Raw genomic sequence first — 22,351 nt, 5'->3', positions numbered from 1 at the left:
TCCTGTGGCCATGGCTTCTTTTGTGTTGGGTGTTACGGGATTTGAGCGCCAAATTTAAAGAATAGGGTGCAGTGCTGGGAGGACGTTTACGGTCTGTGTCCCACAAATGACAAGATGGATTTGGATAGGCTGGAGTGGGCTTTGACAGTAACTCCACTAGTTGGAACGTAGGGACAGAGCTGGGTGGAATTCTATGGTCGACATCTCAGAAACAGCCAAGAAAGACCATGATCAAGTATATAATATCACGTTCATTGTTGATTTAATCTTGAATTGAGAATGAATGTGTTGGGCACACTGGATGGACCATTCAGTTCTTTATCTGCCGTCACTTACTATGTTACTAAATCTTAATTGGTGCAAATTAACATTGATAATTGGTTGTTAGTGGCCAATTATTGCTCGTTAATGGCTTGGAGTATTGTGTTCAGTTTTGGAGGCTGTATCTTGCAAAAAATGTAAACAGACCGGAAGCGGTGCAAAGAAAAGCTACAAAAATGGGATGGGGTTTGCGTTGTAAACCATACGAGGAGAGACTTGCCGACCTAAACATTTATACGTTGGAGGAAATGAGAAACAGGGGTGACATGATACAGACGTTCAAATATTTGAAAGGTATTAATCTGCAAACAAACCTTTTTCGGAGACAGGAAGGTGATAGAACTAGAGGACATGAATTGAGGTTGAAGGGGAACAGACTCAGGAGTAATGTCAGGACGTATTTTTTCACGGAGAGGGTGGTGGAGATAAAACGGTAATGGAATTGAAACAGGTGTGGGATAAACGCAAAGGACTCCTGTTTAGAAGGAATAGATCCATGGAATCTTAGCGGAGATTGGGTGGCAACACCAGTAATTGGGAAGCAAAACCAGTGCTGGGCAGACTTCTACGGTCTGTGTCTTGATCATGACTGAATAGATGTGGATGGACTGGAGTGTAAATTTTAAGGGGCTTCGACGTTGACTTCATAATTTTTAGTACAAGAATAGTGCTGGGCAGACTTCTATGGTCTATGCCCTGAAAATGGCAAGGACAAATCAAACTCAGGTATACATATAAAGTATCGCATAACATGTATAATGAGTTTTTATTGTTGGGCAGAGTGGATGGACCATACAGGTGTTTATCTGCTGTCATTTACTATGTTACTGTGTATCCAATTAAGTTGTGTGCATATTTTAGGATTGTGCCCAAATCTGAGCACCATATATAGAATCCAGGGATTGGTGCTTACATTTAGGTGCTCACATTATAGAAGGAGGGGGAATGTGCTTGAAAGGAACCAACTTAAATTGCAAAAGGAAGGAATGAAATTAAGTGCTCAGAACCGAAATCTAGCACCGAGTATCTAAACTTCTTTAGGGGTCTCCATTTAAGGTGCTCCAGGTTAATATTTAGGGGGGATATTCAGAAAAATGCTTTCTAAATATAAATGTCTGAGTTTAGCCGCTAACTCATGTGCCTCTAATGAGGTGCTCAACCCTTTTTGAACATTGGGCTTTAAATCAGGTATGGACATTGTATAAAAACTAGTATAAAAGGCCCGTTTCGGTAGGCAATGAAACGGGTGCTAGCAAGGTAATCCCCCCTCCCTCCCTCCAGACCCCCCTCCATCCCTCCCTCCCGAGTGCCAGACCCCCCTCCCTCCCAAGTTCCAGACCCTCTCCCCCCGAGTTCCTGACCCCCCTCCCCAGACCCCTTCCTCCCTTGCTTCCTTCCTTTCCTTCCGTCTGAGTTCCAGACCCCCCTCCCTCCCTCCCCCTACCTCCCTCCCTCCCAGTTCAAGGACCCCTCACGCCCCTCCCACCGAGTTCCAGTCTCCCCCTCCCTCCGATTTCAACACCCCCCTCCGCATTATTGACCCCTGGACCCCTGTGCCACAACCCTATTGACCCCCCCCCTTCCCGCATAAAACCCTCCCCCGCCGCCGTCATGAGCCTGTGCTGAAGACAGCCAAAGTTCTCTTCTCGTCTGCGCCGGCGATGCTTGTTGAATGATCATCTGTTGAAGTTTCTGTGCGTGCGTCTGATGTCAGACGCACGCACAGAAACTTGAACAGATGATCATTCATCAAGCAACGCCCCGGCGCAGCCGAGAAGAGAAGTTTGGTTGTCTTCAGCACAGGAACGCGACGGTGGCGGGAGAGGGTTTTCGGTGGAAAGGGGGGGGTCGAGAGGGTCGCGGCAGGGGGGTCCAGGGGTCAGTTATGCGAAGGGGGGGTGTTGAAATCGGAGGGAGGGGGGAGTCTTGAACTCGGTGGGAGGGGCATGAGGGGGCCTTGAACGGGATGGGAGGGAGGGGGTGTTGATGTTCTTCGGGTGTGGGGGGGTGCTTTGGTGATGCACGGGGGGGGGGGGGGGGGGGGGGTTCTGTGTTGCCCCGCTCCCTGTCACTTGCTCAGAAGTGGCAGGGAGCGGTGCACTGACAGCTGATTCCCAGGCAGGGGGAGGAGTAGGGAAACATGCTCCACGTGTTTCCCTACTCCTCCCCTTGCCTGGGAATCAGCTGTCAGTGACGTTACTGACGTCATTGCGTTCTAAGCGGCTTAGCAGACCACATCCGAGGGGTCCATGGTCCCAGGCAGGTTCAAACGTTGGAGGTGAGTATTATTATATAGGATACCATCGTGGAAGCCCAGACCAGATGTATTCCACATATTAACAAAGGTGGAAAGAGCAAATGACAGCCAGCATGGTTAAAAGGTGAGGTGAAAAAGGCTATTAGAGCGAAAAGAACATCCTTCAAAGAATGGAAAAAGGATCCAAATGAAGAAAATACGAAGCAACATAAGCACTGGCAAGCTAGATGGAAAGCATTGAAAAAGAAGGCTAAAAGACAATATGAAGAAAAACTTCCCACAGAGACAAAAACTCCATAGTAAAGCTTTTTTCAGGTATATCAGAAGCAGAACGCCTGTGAGGGAATCCATGGGACCGTTAGATCATGAAGGAGCAAAAGGGGCACTCTGGGAGGACAAGGCCGTAGTGGAGAGATTGAATGAGTTCTTTGCTTTGGTCTTTATGGAAGAAGATGTAAGAAATCTTGGTGAACCTGGAAGATGTACTGAGCCAAATCGACAATTTAAAGAATGATAAATCACCACCACTCTTCCTCCTTCCCTTCCTAAAGCCAGCCTGCAATCAGTGTTGTTCAAAGTACTTAAGTAAAAGTAAACATAAATATATATTGTAATACTTAAGTAAAAGTACAACGAAGAACACATTAAAAATTTACATAAGTAAAAGTAAAAAAGTTACTGCCCTAATATAATACTTTTTGAGTAAAAAGTAAAAGAACCGTAACTACAGTGAATGCAATTATTGTTAACATTTTTATCCCAACAATTTTATTGCTCTACAGTTCAATCTACTGCACTATCAGGAAGTGGATTGTTCAGCCTGATAAAAAGTTCCTTCAAATCAGGCCAGGCCACAATATTACTGAACAGAGTCTGCAGGTATTGATCAAAGGAATCTCTGTCTGAAACACTTCACTTCCTCATAGTAAAGGATGCTTTTTGCTGAAGCAAGGATGAGATGGCGCCCCCAGGCTCCCCAGTCCCCCCCCCCCTTCCCAACATCTCTCCCTTCACACTCTTTCGCTCTCCCAACTCCCTCCCCCCTTGGTCACAGTCTGGCATCTCCCCCTTCATTTCTCAACCCCCTTCCCCGAGTGTACCTTCTTTTTTGATTTTCCAAAAGTCGGCAGCAGCAGCAATTCCCATACTCTGCCCTGCCACTGGCACCAGCTTCTCTCTACTGCATCCCACCTCTCTGATGTAACTTCTTGTTTCCTCAGAGGTGGGCTGCAGTACAGAGAAGGAGCCTGTGCCGGCATCAGGGCAGCCTATGGGAATCGCTGCTGCCGATGACGACTTTTGGAAAAAAAAAAGAAGGTAGACTTGGGCAGTGCCATAGCGAGGGCAGCTGACACCCGGGGCGGGTCACCGCTGCGCACCCCCCCCCCCTGGGTGCAGCACGGCACCCCCTCTGGAGCGCGCATATCCCCCCCGGAGTGCACATTCCCCCCCCAGAGCGCACATTCCCCTCTCAGAGCGCACATTCCCCCCCCCCCGGAGCGCCTACTTACAGTGGGAGGGCCGATCCGCCCCGACCGCACGTTGCTGGGAGCTGCGTCGCCTCCGCTGGTTCCCTGCTCTCTCTGCCCCGGAACAGGAAGTAACCTGTTCCGGGGCAGAGAGAGCAGTGAACCAGCGGAGCTGGCACTCCCCCCAGCGGCGTGCACCCGGGGCGGACCGCCCCACCACCCCCCCTCTTGCTACGCCACTGGACTCAGGGAAGGGGGTTGAGAAAGGGAGGGAGGGGAAGCCAGACCGCAGCCAGTGTGTGTGTGTGTGGGGGGGGGGGGGGGGGGTGGAAGGGAGCGAGATGCCACTTCACAAAGAGTGCCACCTGAGGCCTCCACCTCAGTTGGCCTAATGGTAGGGCTGCCACTGGGTCCAGGAGCCATCTGGGACAGAGCTGAGAGTTATGTGATATTCAGTACCAATGCCCGCATTGCAACCTGGGTGAGTTGGACTGCAGAAAAGCAGACCTAACATTGACCATATCTAGGGTTACCATATGGCTCCAGAAAAAGGAGGATGGATTGAGCCAGCCGTGTTTTACTTCCATTGCTTTCAATAGAATTAATTGAGCCAGCCGGGTTTTACTTCCATTGCTTTCAAGCAATGGAAGTAAAACCCAGCTGGCTCAATCCGTCCTCCTTTTTCTGGAGCAATATGGTAACCCTAACCATATCTGCATAACTTCCTGGTGCCACCTCTGACCCAGATATTCAGTGCTGGAGCCCTGATATGGCCCAGCATTGAAAATCTGGATCAAGGAGGTTGAATAAGACAGGCGACGGCATGAGCCTATCTGGAATATTATGTGGGCTGAAGCCAGTAGGCAGAGCTTGCCGGCCTATCGATTTCATTGTACCAAGATGGCGACAGCTGCGTTGGAGAGAATTAAAACCTCCTTGGGTGGAGTGGATGGAGACCAGCTTCAGTCTTGTGACATCATGCTTTCTCCTGTTATCATACCTCCTTGACCTGGAATTAAGTAAACCAGCGGTGGTCAGAATTTAAAGAAACTTGACCGCTGCCAGCTCAGTACTGACCGGTGATATTTTTTATATATTATGATTAGCTGGAAAATAAACACCCCCCAAAATTTACAGTTATACACTCCTAAGAATAGAAGCCCTACCTGTAAGCAGTAAACAAAATAAAAAGCCAGAGGTCATTTTCTACACTTTCATTGTTACAGCTATTTATCCTACATGCAGTCAAGCTCAGACAGTTTTAGAAACTCTCAGGGGTAATTTTTTTTTTAATCTATCTGTGGTGGTCTGTTCCTGGACAAACAAATGTACTTAACCTGTTGGGCCTACAAATCAATTTCTGTGGTGCCACGGACAAGTGGAAATTATCACCTTGTACTATTGACCCTGTCTTGGCTGAGCTCAGCTCTGGCAAAGGAAGGATAACATGTGGATTCCACACAGAGTAAAGGCCGAGAGGGAGAGCTAAATTATCTTGAATGGTAGTCTGGGGATTGAAGACAAGAAGGAATAAACCACTTTCCTTTAATGCAGCAGGGCAAGCTACCTTCTTCAAACATCCAGCTTCCTTGCTCATTATTCTGTGGCTGCTTCTTTCAGTCTTGTTGTTTTCGACTTGGCACTTTACTCCTGCTTCCTTGCACTTCCAGCTCTGCTGGACCTGCTCTCTTGGACTTACAGATCTGTTGGACCTGCTCCCTTGCACTTCCAGTTCTGTTGGACCTGCTCCCTTGGACTTGCAGATCTGTTGGACCCAAGGCTGGAATCTGATACAATGAATCTTCATTTGCAAGAATCATGGGATTTTCCCTTTATCTATAAATTATCTTTCCCTCTCAACCCTTAACATATCTAGTTTGCTCAGTGCCTGCCTCAATCTGAAGGGGACATAGGCTTCAGGCAGGCATTAGGGCTCCTCCCCAGTTTCTGTCTTGGGCTTCTGAATATCAGATGAGGGCGGGACACAGGGAGGGAAAGCCAGAAGAGAGGCGATCTGCGACTGCCGCCTTGAATGCAGGGGGCCTGGACCCTTGGAGGCAGGCACGTGAGACCGCGGACTGCAACGGCGGGGGGAGCAGATTGCCAAGACAGATTGACAAGACCTGTCATTTCTTTCTTTACAACATCCGTAAAATCCGCCCCTTTCTTTCCGAGCACTCTACCAAAACCCTCATCCACACCCTTGTCACCTCTCGTTTAGACTACTGCAATCTGCTTCTTGCTGGCCTCCCACTTAGTCACCTCTCCCCTCTCCAGTCAGTTCAAAACTCTGCTGCCCGTCTCATCTTCCGCCAGGGTCGCTTTACTCATACTACCCCTCTCCTCAAGACCCTTCACTGGCTCCCTATCCGTTTTCGCATCCTGTTCAAACTTCTTCTACTAACCTATAAATGTACTCACTCTGCTGCTCCCCAGTATCTCTCCACACTCGTCCATCCCTACACCCCTTCCCGTGCACTCCACTCCATGGATAAATCCTTCTTATCTGTTCCCTTCTCCACTACTGCCAACTCCAGACTTCGCGCCTTCTGTCTCGCTGCACCCTACGCCTGGAATAACCTTCCTGAGCCCCTACGTCTTGCCCCATCCTTGGCCACCTTTAAATCTAGACTGAAAGCCCACCTCTTTAACATTGCTTTTGACTCGTAACCACTTGTAACCACCTGCCTCCACCTACCCTCCTCCTTCCTGTACACAATAATTGATTTGATTTGCTTACTTTATATTTTGTCTATTAGATTGTAAGCTCTTTGAGCAGGGACTGTCTTTCTTCTATGTTTGTGCAGCGCTGTGTATGCCTTGTAGTGCTATAGAAATGCTAAATAGTAGTAGTAGTAGTAGTAGGAGCGACGAGGGGCGGCAGGGGGAGCGACGGGGGCAGCAGCAGCGGTGGGGCAGAGGCGGGGCGGCCATGCCCCGGGCCTGGCCTAGTCTCTCGGTGGCCCTGCCAAATACTGGAAGTGAAGTGCGCTGGGGGTGGGAATTACCACCAGGCTTCTGCAGTAGCCTGGCGGTAGTTCTGGATTGGTGCACAGCAAGCCTGTTGCCGCATGTTAACCCTTTAGCAAAAGGGCTCCTAGGTACGTAACTGCTAGTATTCTAGAACCCGCATGTGTAAGTGCTAGGCACACTCCTGACCCGCCCATGCCCCTCCCAGGTCCCGCCCCCTTGCAGTTGCATGTAATGCATACAATACCAACTAAGGAGAGTTACGCGCCGTGAACACAAGGACTACTCACATATGCTCTGAGCATGCATGAGAAATCATGCTCTGAGCATGTGCGAGAAGTCCCTACGCCACTAATGTCTGCAGGAAGGAAGCAGCTGAGAAGGAGAGAAGCAGGTGGGGGACAGAGAAATGCATTACCCCTGGGCACTCCCAAAATTGGAGGACTGGCTATGCCCCTGTACCACACCCTCATTGTTCTCTTTTCTTTACCTAGATACCACTAGGATCGCCTCATCTACTACTACTACTTATCATTTCTATAGCGCTACTAGACGTAGGCAGCGCTGTACACTTGAACATGAAGAGACAGTCCCTGCTCCACAGAGCTTACAATCTAATTAGGACAGACAAACAGGACAAACGAGATAAGGGAATATTAAGGTGAGGATGATAAAATAAGGGTTCTGAACAAGTGAACAAGGGTTAGGAGTTAAAAGCAGCATCAAAAAGGTGGGCTTTTAGCTTAGATTTGAAGACGGCCAGAGATGGAGCTTGACGTACCGGCTCAGGAAGTCTATTCCAGGCATATGGTGCAGCAAGATAAAAGGAACGGAGTCTGGAGTTAGTCTGAAACATTTTAGGTTCTCTATGATCTCTCCCTGTAATATAACCTGGAATCAAAATTGTAAATGGAATTTTCCATTACCTTACAAACAATTTGATTGGTTCACATCCAAAGAGTTAAGTCCCCTGGAATTCTTTCTTCCTGTAATGTATTGTCCATCATGGAGACACAGGGGCCCTTTTACAAAAGTGATGCTGAAAAATGGCCTGCGGTACTGTAGACGCATATTTTGGGCGTGCGCAGAATCATTTTTCAGTGCATCTGTAAAAAAAATGCCTTTTTAAAATTTTTGACAAAAATGGACGTGTGGCAAAATGAAAATTGCCTTGTGTCCATTTTGGGTCTGAGACCTTACCACCAGCCATTGACCTACCGGAAAGGTCTCATGCAGTAACCGGGCGGTAATGATCTATGTGCATAATGGTCTATGCTGATTACCACCCACATGCCAGAAAATAAAAATATTTTCTGGCACGCATAGCGGACACGTGTCAAAAATGAAATTACCACAAGGACCACGCGGTAGCCAGGTGGTAACCCAAAATTGACGCACGTTGGGCATGCGTAGGCGCCTATCCAGCTCATTTTCGAAAGTGATCGCCGGCCATCTTCTGACACAAATCGGGAGATGGCCAGCGATCTCCTGAACCCGGCAAAATCGGTATTATCGAAAGCCAATTCTGGCCGGATTCAACTGCTTTCCGTCTTGGAGCCGGAGAAACATCAAGGGGGCGTGTTGGTAGGGTAGTGAAGGCAGGACAGGGGCAGGACGGGGGCGTTCTCACGAGATAGCCGACTTCGCCCGATAATGGAAAAATAAAGCCAGGCTTGACGAGCATTTCGCCGGCTTTACTTGGTCCCTTTTTTTCACGACCAAATTTCAAAAAGGAGCCCCAACTGACCAAATAACCACCGGAGGGAATTGGGGATCACCTCCCCTTACTCCCCCAGTGGTTACCAACCCCCTCCCACCCCCCCAAAAAAACAAAAAAAAAAACCTTTTTTGCCAGCCTCTATGCCAGCCTGAAATGTCATACCCAGCTCCCTGACAGCAGTATGCAGGTCCCTGGAGCAGTTTTTAGTGGGTGCAATGGACTTCAGCCAGGTGGACCCAGGCCCATCCCCCTCCTACCTGTTGCACTTGTGGTGGTAAATGGGAGCCCTCCAACCCCCCCCCCCCCAAACCCACTGTACCCACATGTAGGTGCCCCCCTTCATCCCTAAGGGCTATGGTAGTGGTGTAGAGTTGTGGGGAGTGGGTTTTGGAGGGGGGGGGGGATTTGCTACTTTTATGTATTTTTTTTATTTCTAGAAGTGCCCCCTAGGGTGCCCGGTTGGTGTCCTGGCATGTGAGGGGGGCCAGTGCACTACAATTGCTGGCTCCTCCCACGACTAGATGCCTTGCATTTCACCGGGTTTGAGATAGGCGGGCCCGGTTTCCATTATAGCTAAGAAACAAAGTTGGCCATCTCCTCTACACCCAGCGATCGATTTAGCCGGCCTCAACCGTATTTCGAAAATATGGTTGGCTCTGCCCCCTTGCGGAGCCGGCCCCGAAGATGGCCGGCCATCTATTTGGCCGACGCCGTTCGATTATGCCTCTCTATGTGGCTTAGTAAAAGGGCCCCACAGTATGATATTTAGGAAGATTTTGTTTAATGGAGATTTTTCTAGCTGGGGAGAAGATCTCTGCCAAAAATGTTCTTTTTGTGAAAAAGTGCTTGAATGGGACAAACATGTGATGTGTGGATGTACATATGCGTGAATTCATAGACTTTCAACTTTTCTGACTTGGAAGTTATTTTTATTCTTCAGTAGAATGGCGTTCTCTTCAGTGGTGATGACTGTCTGACCGCTGATCTCTCCTCTCTCTGTCAATTTTCTCCTAAAATATTGTTCTTGGCCCAATTCCTTTCTCCATATATCTTTATTCCTGGGGTTCATTAATCACTTCTCTTGCCTGTTCACATAACTTCTATGCTGAGGATACATCCAGATCTTTTAATAATTCTCCCGTATGTCATCTGCTATTTTAACTCAGATCTCTCCCTGTTTGACTTCTGTTTTTGATTGGATGATCTCACATTTCCTTAGATGAAACCCTTTCCCCCCATATTCACCTTTCATTCCTGCCCCTCTTCTGGGTTTCAGTTTAGTTCATTCTGTAAAGGGTTACAAAAAATGAAATAAAAGAGTGTCCCCTTTAAAAGTGGTTTTACCTGGGCTCTGGGCTGCTCCGGGCCGTTTTGGGCCATCCCGGGGCTGGTTGGCACGTTGGGGGCCTTTTGGGATGTGCCCCATGGGGTTTTGGGTTTTTTTTTTGTGCGGAGCGTCATGCGCTGCTCTGGAAGCATTTTTTAAAATCCGACGACGGGGTTTGGGAGCGCACATATTACCTTATACATGTGGAAATTTTGGTAAATTTTGGTTAAATTTTTATGGGGTTTTTGGATGAAAATAGGGTAAAACAGTGTTTATTAAGGGTTTTGGAAAAAGAAAGCATGGACTAGATTCAGCCTAATGTGACATAGATGTGATTTATATTATTTGTTTGTGTTAAATTCCTTTTTCTCCAATAATTTTAATGGGAAAAGTGGGTTCCAAGATGGGGCTGACTTGTACATTCTAAACTGCAAAAGTTAGCTGACATTCTGACAGCCAGCCTCAGATTGGTCCTGACAGGGTTAGATGGTCAAGCTGGGATGCTGTTGCTAGGGGAGACGAGGCTGTTAGACTGGGAGAAGAGCTTGTGGCATTGAGGGAGACAGACCTGTATGTCAGTGGTGCTGCAGGTGTGTGGAGAATTGGGGGTTTAGTGAGGAAGAAGTTCTTGTGTCACTGAGGGAGATAGACCTGTATGCTAGGGGTGATGCAGGTGTGTGTGGAACTTTGATGTTAGTGAGAAGAGGGAGATATACCTGCATGTTAGTGGTGCTGCAGGTGTGTGAAAGACTTGGGGTTTAGTGTGTGAGAAGAGCTGGTGATACTGAGAGAGACAGACGTTAGTGGTGCTGCAAGTGTGTGGAGTTTGGGTGCTAGTGAGTGAGAGGGGCTACTGCATGGCAGGTGTGCTGCAGGGGTGTGGAAAATGTGTGTGCTAGAGGGTGAGAGAAGCTGCAGATGTGGGTAGTGTAAGGGAGAGAAAGGGAGAGTGAGTGGACCTGGCTATGAGAGAGTAATTAAAAATCAGCAATAGCCTTCCCATTAGTAGTGAGGGAAAGCAGTGAGATCAGAGTAAAGAAAGGGAATAATTCTTATCTGTTGTTTTGAAATTAGAGACTTGGCCACCAGTTTTATCTTAAATTCCCAGAATTTCTGCATATATTTGTCAGGGAGACAGGGTTTTTGTTCCCTTTTATTTAATTACTAGTAAAAGAGGCCCGTTTCAGAGCAAATGAAATGGGCGCTAGCAAGGTTTTCGTCGCCAACACCCCCCACCTCCCTCCCTCCCTGGCCAACCCCTTCGTTGTTCTGCCATTGCTCCGCCCCCAACGTCATGACGTTTGACGCGAGGGCGGGGCCCGGAGCGATTCCCCCCCCCCCGCCTCCCTGCCAACCCCTTCATTGTTCTGCCATTGCTCCGCCCTCAAGGGCGGGGCCCGGAGCAATTTTGGTGGCTTCACCACCACGAACCTTCGAACCTTTTTGAAGGAAGTCAGGGCTTGGCTTCACTGACGTCAGTGTCCTCAGAACGTTGAGGGTGAGTTTTATTGCTCGAGCTTTGGACAAAAGATTTAATTCAAATAAGAGGTTACAAGGGAATAAATTGAAAAATCTGCATACTTACCTTTGGGTTCTTGACTGTGAGACCTGGAAAAACAAAACAAACAACACAAAGAATCAGTTCTTCGCATAGAAGAACAATTCTAACATTATTAAGTGTAGGTTAAGAGTTAAAATTTTTGAATACTTATCTGACACAGGTGTTGGTTAGATTAAATCGCCAGAATTGTTTGCTGTTAAAGAAAAGAAATAGAAATTAGTACATCTGTTAATACATGAAAGTAACTGAAATGCTGAGATAATTTTGAGTTAATTTTAAATAAACTTTAATTTGTAACAATTTCCTTGACTTGGCAAAGGCTCTGATCATTATTTATGTGGGGAAAACACTGTCCAGCTTATAATTGAAAAAGAAAAACGCCTATATTGCGACCCAAATCGGGAGATAGATGTTTATCTCACAAAAACGAATAAAGCGGTATAATCGAAAGCCGAATTTGGACGTTTTCAACTGCACTCCGTCGCGGATGCGGACAAAGTTTATGGGGGCGTATTGAAGGCGTGGTGAAGGCGGAACTGGGGCGTGGTTATCGGGCGATCAGAGATGGGCGTCTTTCGCCGATAATGGAAGAAAAATATGCGTTTTTAGCGAGAATTTAGGGCACTTTTCCTGGACCCTGTTTTTCCACGAATAAGGCCCCAAAAAGTGCCCTAAATGACCAGATGACCACTGGAGGGAATCGGGGATGACCTCCCCTGACTCCCCCAGTGGTCACAAACCCCCTCCCACCACAAAATATGCCGTTTCACAACTTTTTATTTTCACCCTCAAATGTCATACCCACCTCCCTGGCAGCAGTATGCAGGTCACTGGAGCAGTTATTAGGGGGTGCAGTGGACTTCAGGCAGGTGGACCCAGGCCCATCTCCCCTCCACCTGTTACACTTGTGCTGGTAAATGGGAGCCCTCCAAACCGCCCCCCCAAACCCACTGTACCCACATGTAGGTGCCCCCCTTCACCCCTTAGGGCTATAGTAATGGTGTAGACTTGTGGGCGGTGGGTTTTGAGGGGGATTTGGGGGGCTCAACACCCAAGGGAAGGGTGCTATGCACCTGGGAGCTCTTTTACCTTTTTTTTTGTTTTTGTAAAAGTGCCCCCTAGGGTGCCCGGCTGGTGTCCTGGCATGTGAGGGGGACCAGTGCACTACGACTCCTGGCCCCTCCCACGAACAAATGCCTTAGATTTATTCGTTTTTGAGCTGGGCGCTTTCATTTTCCATTATCACTGAAAAACAAAAACGCCCAGCTCACAAATTGTCGAATAAAACATGGACGTCTATTTTTTTCGAAAATACGGTTCGGTCCGCCCCTTCACGGACCTGTTCTCGGAGATAAACGCCCATGGAGATAGACGTTTTTGTTCAATTATGCCCCTCCGTGACATCTTTCAGAGCCTGTTCCTTCAAGTGAACGCACTTATGACATCATAGTGGGGGTTTACAATTCCATTCTCTTCTCTAGTACCTATTCTTCAAGAAATATAGGCGTGCACCCGGGGAAGGTTCCTTCGCGGGGGGGGGGGGGGGGCCCGCGCTGTATCCGGGTGGGGCGCTGCACCTGGGGGGCGGGGCGCATCGGCGATCCGCCCCGGGTGTCAGCCCTCCTAGGAACGCCACTGGTTACTATACAACACTGCCTCCTATCTAATTTCTTCAGGAGTCATTCATGAAATAGTTTGTCAAATGCCTTTTGAAAACCCAGATACACAATATTGACCGGCTCGCCTTTATCCACATATTTAGTCACCCCTTCAAAGAAATGTAATAAATCGGTGAGGGGAGGCAAGATTTCCCTTAACTAAATCCATGTTGGCTTTGTCTTGTTAATCCATGCCTTTGTATATGCTCTGTAATTTTGTTCTCTATAATAGCCCACTGTTTTTCCCAGCCAGTCATGCTTTCAGAATATCCAGAATGAATATTCATGAGACAGATTTGATTGCAGTGGAGGCAGTGCATTCAAATCTCTCTCATGGGTATTCATTGTGGATATCCTGAAAACCTGAATGGTTGGGGTGCCTCTAGGAGCAGGGTTGGGAATCACTGTAATAGTCTCTACTATTTTGCCCAGCACCGACGTCAGGCTCACCGGTCTATAATTTCCAGGATCACCTCTGGAACCCTTTTTAAAAATCGGCAGTACATTGACCACCCTCCAATCTTCCGGTACCATGCTTAATTTTAAAGTTTCCAGTTCTTTATCTGCACTATCATCATATGCCCCGAATGTACACTGAGAACTCTGGATTCCATTACAAAGAAACCATGAATAATAAATTATTCTTCTGTGCTTTTACTTAAGCTCAATCAGTGGAAAATAAAAGCTCAGATACTTTGCCCCAGCTGTATCTGTCTGCAAAGATGATTATACATTTGATCTGGAAAGCTGGGTGGCTCAATGAGTCCTCTTTTCTTCTGGGACAGTGGAGGAGTAGCAGCCTAGTGGTTAGTGCAGTGGACTTTGATCCTGGGGAACTGAGTTCAATTCCCACTGCAGCTCCTTGTGATTCTGGGCAAGTCACTTAACCCTCCATTGCCCCTGGTACAAAAATAAGTACCTGAATATATGTAAACCACTTTGAATGTAGTTGCAAAAACCTCAGAAAGGCAGTATATCAAGTCCCATTTCCCTTTCCCCCTAAACAGAGCTTTGAAGGAAAGTGGGACCCCCCTGTTTCATGCCGCATTGCAAATACACAGAACAAGGAGTAATATTAGGGTGATGTTTGTAAGTGCTAACCCAGTGGTTCCCCAAACCTGGTCCTGGAGGCACCCCAGCCGGTCAGGTTTTCAGGGTACCCACAATGAATATTCATGAGAAAGATTTATATGCACTGTCTCCAGTGCATGCAAATCTATCTCATAAGTACATTATGGATATCTTAAAATCCTGAGTAGCTGGGGTGCCTCCAGCACCAGGTTTGGGAACCACTGTGCTAACCGTTGAAAGAAAGTGAGCAAGAGAGTGCAGAACTTCTGAAATGTTAAGAATGCTGGGCAAAAATATCCTGTCTCAAAGCAGCTACTTAAAGGGGTCTTTTACAAAGGCGTGTTAGCATTTTAGCGATCGCTAATGATTAGCACATGCTAAATGCTAGAGACGCCCATAGGAATATATGGGCGTCTCTAGTGTTTAGCGCACACTTATTTTTAGTGCGTGCTAAAAACATTAGCGTGCCTGTGTAAAAGGACCCTTGAGGTGTTCCTTTACAAAGCTGTGGAAAGCACTAGCGCGTGCTTCCCACAGCAAAAAAAATGTCATACATGTGGCGTGCTGAGGCGTTCCACTGTAATTTTGGCATAGGGGGCATGTTTGGGGTGGAGAGTGGGCAGGTTCTATGCCAATTGTTTAGTTCAGCTACCTTGCCATTTGCTAACCGATTAGCCCATGATTAGCACAAAGGTGCGCTAGTGTTTTTAGCATGCACTAAAAATAAGCACACGTGAAACGCTACAGACACCCATAGAAATATATGGGTGTCTCTAGCATTTAGCATGCGCTAAAAATGATAGTGTGGCTTTGTAAAAGACCCCCTCAAAGAAGAGCAACCAAAATGGTAAAAGAGATGGAACTCCTTCCATATGAGGAAAGACTAAAGAGGTAAGGGGCTCTTCAGCTTGGAAAAGAGAAGGCTGGGCGGGGGGGGGGGGGGGGGGGGGGTATATGATTGAGGTCTATAAAATCCTGAGTGGTAAAGAACGGGTAAAAGTGAATTGATTTTTCACTCTTCCAAAAAGTACAAAGACCAGGGGACACTCAATGAAATTACATGGAAATACTCTTAAAACAATTAGGAGAAAATATTTTTTTTCACTCAAAGAATAGTAAAGCTCTGGAACTTGTTGGTGGAGGATGTGGTAGCAGCAGTTAGTGTATCTAGGTTTATAAAAGGTTTGGACATGTTCCTGGAGGAAAAGTCCATAGTCTGTTATTGAGATAGACCTGAGGGAAGCTACTGCTTGCCCCGGGACTGGTAGCATGGAATATTGCTATTAATTGGGTTTCTGCCAGGTACTTGTGACCTGGATTGGACATTGTTGGTCTGACTCAGTATGGCTATTCTTATGTTCTTATGCTTGAGATAGTTGAATTTCAACTTAAGGCAGATTAAGGGTTTGATGCCCTCTGGGTACAGTTGGACCTCTCTGTAGCTTTCAATACAATTTCTCATTCTGAATTGCTGCAGTGTTTAAGGGATATTGGCATTAATTTTACAGCATTTCAGTGGTTTGATTTATATTTTCCAGATTGAGCTCATTCGGTTTGTTTGAATTCAGAGTTTTCCTCAAAAAAGGTTTCTGAAATAGGAGTTCCTCAAAGCTCTCTCTTGTCACCAGTTCTTTTTAACTTGTATCTAGCACCTTTGGCCAGATTACTGGATAACTGGCAAGTAGATTCTCATTTCTCTGTGGATGATAGCCAGCTAATTGTCTTCATAAAAGACAACGAAGAAGAAATTATCTCTGCTTTTAATGACATGCTCAGTGTTCTTGCAGGCTGGATGAGCTCTAAGGAGTTAGTCTAAAATGCGGACAAGTGTTCAGCCACATGGCTTTCACGTAGACACAATGTTTTGAGAGTTCTACCTGAGATTGGTGGTCAATCACTGTCACTTTCTCAAAATATAGCTACCTTAGGTGATGGGTTGGGAAATTTCCAGAACAGAGCAACATTTTCAGTGATCTTGCTGATTCCCTCAACTTTTCCCCCAGTGGCGTAGCTAAGGGTGGGCCTGGGTGGGCACAGGCCCACCCATTCTTGCCTCAGGCCCACCCAGTCAGCAGCCCACGAGGCCCCCAAAAGTCTTCAGTGGCAGCGCCTCACTATTCTCTCGCCCTCTTCTCCACTTGTGGCCTGGTATCTGCCTGTCTCTACCCCCCTCCCAGTCTACCTCAGAGACTGCCGGTGGCATCCTGCGCCGGCCCTGCAGGCTTCTCTCTATCATGTCCTGCCCTCAATGATGTCACTTCTTGGTAGAGAGAAGCCTGCAGGGCCAGCGCAGGTTGCCTATAGGAATTGCTACGGACAATGGCTCTGAGGTAGGACCGGGAGAGGGGTTCAGAGAGAAATGGGCAGACGTCGGGTCATTAAAAAAAAAAAAAAATACTATATTGTATTTATGTACAGGGGTAGGGGTGGGGGTGAGAAGGGCCCACCCAGGTTAACTCTGGGCCCACCCAAAATGTCAGGCCTCCCTACGCCCCTGTCCCCTAACCACAGACTTCCTTTAAATGAAGATTAAGATCTAGTTATCAGTTTTGTGTTATTGATGATGTGATAAAAATGGATGACAAAAGAAAAAGATTTTCTCATGGCTGTGGGTTGGGTGAAAGATCTTCCTTCAGGATAAGCTAGAGTGAATTGTAAATTCAAATTTACTGAACTTAACCATAGTACAAATCTATATAATTCTTCTGTACTTTTTCCAGATGAAACAAAAAATCATCCAGAAATTTCTTGCAAAGAACAACTGATTGAAAAAAAAAAAAATCTGTTGTATATAAATGTTGTTCTTCAAACTCTGAAACAAACATGGTGGCTACTAATGGATTTCTTTACCCTAAATTTCTTCATTAAAAAACACCCTGAAACCAAAAAACGTTCTTTTGAAGGAACAGTACAGTCAGTTTTAACATAAAATCAGAAGAGACGCAATTTGGAGGGCTCTTCTTGCTCAAACTTTTAGATGTGATATTTAGGGGGGACGTTATCAACCTGCATGTAGCTTGACTTGCCCTAATACGATGATATTTAAGTCACCACGGGTTACATAGAAATGAGATACAAAGTATGAAAATACATGTAAAGCAGCTCATTACTATGTAAATTCCTTAACATGACTTACGGGAGACTGGGCGGCTAAATGGCAGATGACGTTTAATGTGAGCAAGTGCAAGGTGATGCATGTGGGGAAAAAAGAACCCGAATTATAGCTACGTCATGCAAGGTTCCACGTTAGGAGTTACGGACCAAGAAAGGGATCTGGGTGTCGTCGTCGATAACACACTGAAACCTTCTGCTCAGTGTGCTGCTGCGGCTAGGAAAGCGAATAGAATGTTGGGTATTATTAGGAAAGGTATGGAAAACAGGTGTGAGGATGTTATAATGCCGTTGTCACTCCATGGTGCGACCGCACCTTGAGTATTGTGTTCAATTCTGGTCGCCGCATCTCAAGAAAGATATTGTGGAATTGGAAAAGGTGCAGAGAAGGGCAACTAAAATGATAGCGGGGATTGGACGACTTCCCTATGAAGAAAGATTAAGGAGGCTAGGGCTATTCAGCTTGGAGAAGAGACGGCTGAGGGGAGACATGATAGGGGTATATAAAATAATGAGTGGAGTGGAACAGGTGGATGTGAAGCGTCTGTTCACACTTTCCAAAAATACTAGGACTAGGGGGCATGCGATGAAACTACAGTGTAGTAAATTTAAAACAAATCAGAGAAAATTTTTCTTCACCCAACGTATAATTAAACTCTGGAATTCGTTGCCAGAGAAAGTGGTGAAGGTGGTTAGCTTAGCAGAGTTTAAAAAGGGGTTGGACAGTTTCCTAAAGGACAAGTCCATAAGCCGCTACTAAATGGACTTGGGAAACATCCACAATTCCAGGAATAACATGTATAGAATGTTTGTACGTTTGGGAAGCTTGCCAGGTGCCCTTGGCCTGGATTGGCCGCTGTCGTGGACAGGATGCTGGGCTCGATGGACCCTTGGTCTTTTCCCAGTGTGGCATTACTTATGTACTTATGTACAGTGAACACTGAGTGCCCATTGCAACTGATGTTATGGCCCTTAAATTACAAAGAGGGGCATTTTCGATATGACGTCTAAACCCAACTTTGGACGTTTTGCAAAAAAAAATGTCCAAAATCTGAATAGGAAAGAAGGTCATTTTCAAAAAAGAAAAATGTCTATCTTTTGTTTTTGAAAATACTGTTTTGAACAAGGTTTTGTGATTTGGACATTTTGTTTTTTGGTCCATTTTCAAACAAAAAACGTCCAAGTGCAAAACGCTCAAAATCAAGCCATTGGGATGTAGGAGGAGCCAGCATTTTTAGTAGACTGGTCCCCCAGACTTCCCAGGAAAGCAATAGGGCACCCAGGTAAAAATCTCACCATTGCTCCCTTATCTTGTCAGCTGAGCCCCCCAAACCCACCTAAAACCCACTACCTCCAACTGTACACCACTACCATAGCCCTTCCAGGTGAAGGGGGCACCTATATTTGGGTACAGTGGGTTTCTGGTGAGTTTTGGATGGCTCACAGTTTCCTCCACAAGTGTAACAGGTAGGGCTCTCTATTGAGGTGATAGAGCATTGTGAGTTGTCTATCTCTCCTCCAGCAGCTCACCTAACACTCTACCACATCAATGGGGGAAAGAAGAGCAGACCAATAGCAAAGAATAGATAAACAAAAGTCCAAACTTTATTGACTGCAATGCCTAGATGTCTAAAATAACAGTTGCCCAATGTGGCCACATTTTGCCCTCATAAGGGCTGCATTAGGGGTGCACTAGAAGGAGTTAAAGGATAGCATTTCCATCATGTACGTACAATTGTCTCAGTGAATCAACAATATTTCCTCATCACATGTAGTGTTGCAGCATGCACACCTCTGAGATGATATGGTGTGTAAGTACCTTGTCCGTCACTGAATGAGACAGAAGAAGGGACAATATATATTTTAAAAAATGTAAAGTTGTAGATAAATTCATATGCATTAGTAAAGCTTCAGGATAAAGGAGCAGGGACTGTCTCTTTGTATCAGGTGTTCAGCGCTGCGTGCGTCTGGTAGCGCTATACAAATGCTAACAATAATAATAACATGAGTTCAGAGGTGGAAACAGATTTATAAGAGAAGATGACAATGTTGCCTCTCAGTTTATGGGTTTCATGTATGAAAACTAAGAATAACCCCAGGAAACTTTGGGCATTCCTTATTACTTCTGTTGCTCTGCCTTGAGGGATGTTGGTGTGATGAAAATGTGATTTCTGACTTTGTGGGTCGTCAACCATGTCACAGGTAATAGTGGTATTTCTCAAAATAAATCCCTCAGTCTATGGTACCATGAGAAACTCAAAAACAAAAAACCAAGACTCGTTGTCTGCTTATAATCCTGGCTAATTGCAATACAGATCCAGATGTGTACAAAACAATAATATTGATTGCTTTTTTTATGTATATATGTGATAAAGAGAGCCCTCAGCAAAAACCACTTTTTTAGGACAATACATTTCTTTGCCAAGTGGTAGAGCACTTCTTTCATCGGGTCTCTCTTAATTTTCTGTATGTGCTATTGCCTCCCCTTGAAACGCCCAATCAGTTGTGAAGTGATAAGACAACATACTTTGATTCAGATAAGTTCACGTTTTAATTTAGTTTGAATAGAGCACTAAGGTGTTAGGCAATAGCACATACAGAAAATTAAGAGAGACCCGATGAAAGAAGTGCTCTACCTCATGGCAAAGAAATGTATTGCCCTAAAAAAAGTGTTTTTTGCTGAGGGCTCTCTTTATCACATACTAGCCGTTAAGCCCGTTAAAACGGGCGAGATTTGTAATTCTCACCTCCATGTCCAGCAAACCTCCTCTCTCCACTGCCCTCCCCTCCCCCGATCCATATCCAGCAACCCTGCACTCTCCCCTGCCCTCTCCCCCAAGTCCAGCAGCCCTCCTGTTTCCCCTGGCCTCCCCCCGTCCACCAACCATCCTCTCTCCCCTGCCCTCCCCCCATATTCAGCAACCCTCCTCTTTCCCTTGGCCTCCCTGCCCTGTCCAGCAACCCTCCTCTATCCCCTCCCCTCCATCGATCCATGTCCAGCAACCCTGCTCTCTCCCCTGCCCTCTCCCCCATGTCCAGCAGCCCTCCTGTCTCCCCTGGCCTCACCCCATCCACCGACCCTCCTCTCTCCCCTGCCCTCCCACCATATCCAGCAACCCTCCTGTTTCCCTTGGCCTCCCCTCCACCCTCCTCTCTGCCCTGCTCTCTCCCCATGTCCAGTAACCTTCCTCTCTCCCCCCTGCCCTCCCCCCATGTCCAGCTACCCTCCTCGCCGCCGCTCCCTCCCCCCTCCGTGCCGGGCCCCCTGCACTGACATGAAAGCACCTCTCACCTCCGTGAGAAAGTGCTGCAGGCAGCAGCAGATCGCTCTGCTGCTGCCTGCATTGCTTCCACACAGAGGTGAGAGGCGCTGTCATGTCAGCGCAGGGGGCCCGATACGGAGGGGGGAGGGAGCAGCGGCGATGACGTCGGGATTGGGGGAGGGTGGAGGTTGGTGCACCGGCGATGTTCCTTTCCTTCGTCTCCAGACTCTCCAGCGGCAGTGGCAGGCCGGCAGCGTCCGTTTCCCTCTCTGTTCCGCCCTCTGACGTCTACTGCGCATTTGCGGGTGAGTCGGTCACTTGTCTTTTATATGTTTGATATACATAAAAAAAAGCAATCAATATTATTGTTTTGTACGCAATAGGAGACATCTGGATCTGTATTGCAATTAGCCAGGATTATAAGCAGACAAGTATTTTTTCACGGAGAGAGTGGTGGATGCTTGGAATGCCCTCCCGCGGGAGGTGGTGGAGAGGAAAACGGTAACGGAATTCAAACATGCGTGGGATAAACATAAAGGAATCCTGTTCAGAAGAAATGGATCCTCAGGCGCTTAGCCGAGATTGGGTGGCAGAGACGGTGGTGGGAGGCGGGGCTGGTGGTTGGGAGGCGGGGATAGAGCTGGGCAGACTTATACGGTCTGTGCCAGAGCCGGTGGTGGGAGGCGGGGCTGGTGGTTGGGAGGTGGGGATAGTGCTGGGCAGACTTGTACGGTGTGTGCCCTGAAAATGACAGTTACAAATCAAGGTAAGATATACACAAAAAGTAGCACATATGAGTTTGTCTTGTTGGGCGTACTGGATGGACCGTGCAGGTCTTTTTCTGCCGTCATCTACTATGTTACTATGTAAGGTAATAGTGGAGCAGTGCTGTACAGTGAAAAATATCTGAAGCGTCTAGTGCAGGGTCCGCAACTCAGTCTTCGGGACACACTTAGCCAGTCAAGTTTTCAGATAACCACAATGAATATGCATGAGATAGATTTGCATATCCCACCAATAACTAGGATACAATATATAGCTGGTATTCATGACCTGAGATCTTCTCCACACCTGAATTTAACTGAATTTCTTCAAGACTCACTTGAGTTAATAACGGAAAGAACCACTATGCTAGTGACATTTGCATTCGAGTTGGACCGCAATAATATGTTTAAATTATATTTCCGCCACATAAATGAGGATTTCTTGGGCGTGAAAGTTCAAATTTTCCCAGACTTATCCAGGGAAACCCAGAAAAGGAGAAAAGCATTTTTACAGCTGAAATCTCGGTTGCTTACTATAGGAAGGACTTTTCTGCTTAGGTATCCCTGTAGATGTCTCGTAGTCTTTAATTCTCAAAATTATGTTTTCTTTGAACCTGAAAAACTTCTTGAGTTTATTTCTAGTAAGGAATAGCGAATTAGACCCTGAATATTATGCTATGCATTGGCTGCGCTAAAAGAAGATGCCTTCAGCTTCTGTTTTTCTAAATTTAATTTCCAATGCTTATTATTTTCCTTGATCTTGGACATTATTGTGGTCTTATAAAATTGTATAATTTTTCTTTAATATGTTATATTCACAACATATTTTTCTTGTTTTTCCCAAATTTATGTGTATGCA

The sequence above is a fragment of the Microcaecilia unicolor genome, chromosome 4 (genome assembly GCF_901765095.1).
Source record: "Microcaecilia unicolor chromosome 4, aMicUni1.1, whole genome shotgun sequence".
Lineage (NCBI taxonomy): Eukaryota > Metazoa > Chordata > Amphibia > Gymnophiona > Siphonopidae > Microcaecilia > Microcaecilia unicolor.
Note: the sequence above shows the minus strand (reverse complement) of the source record.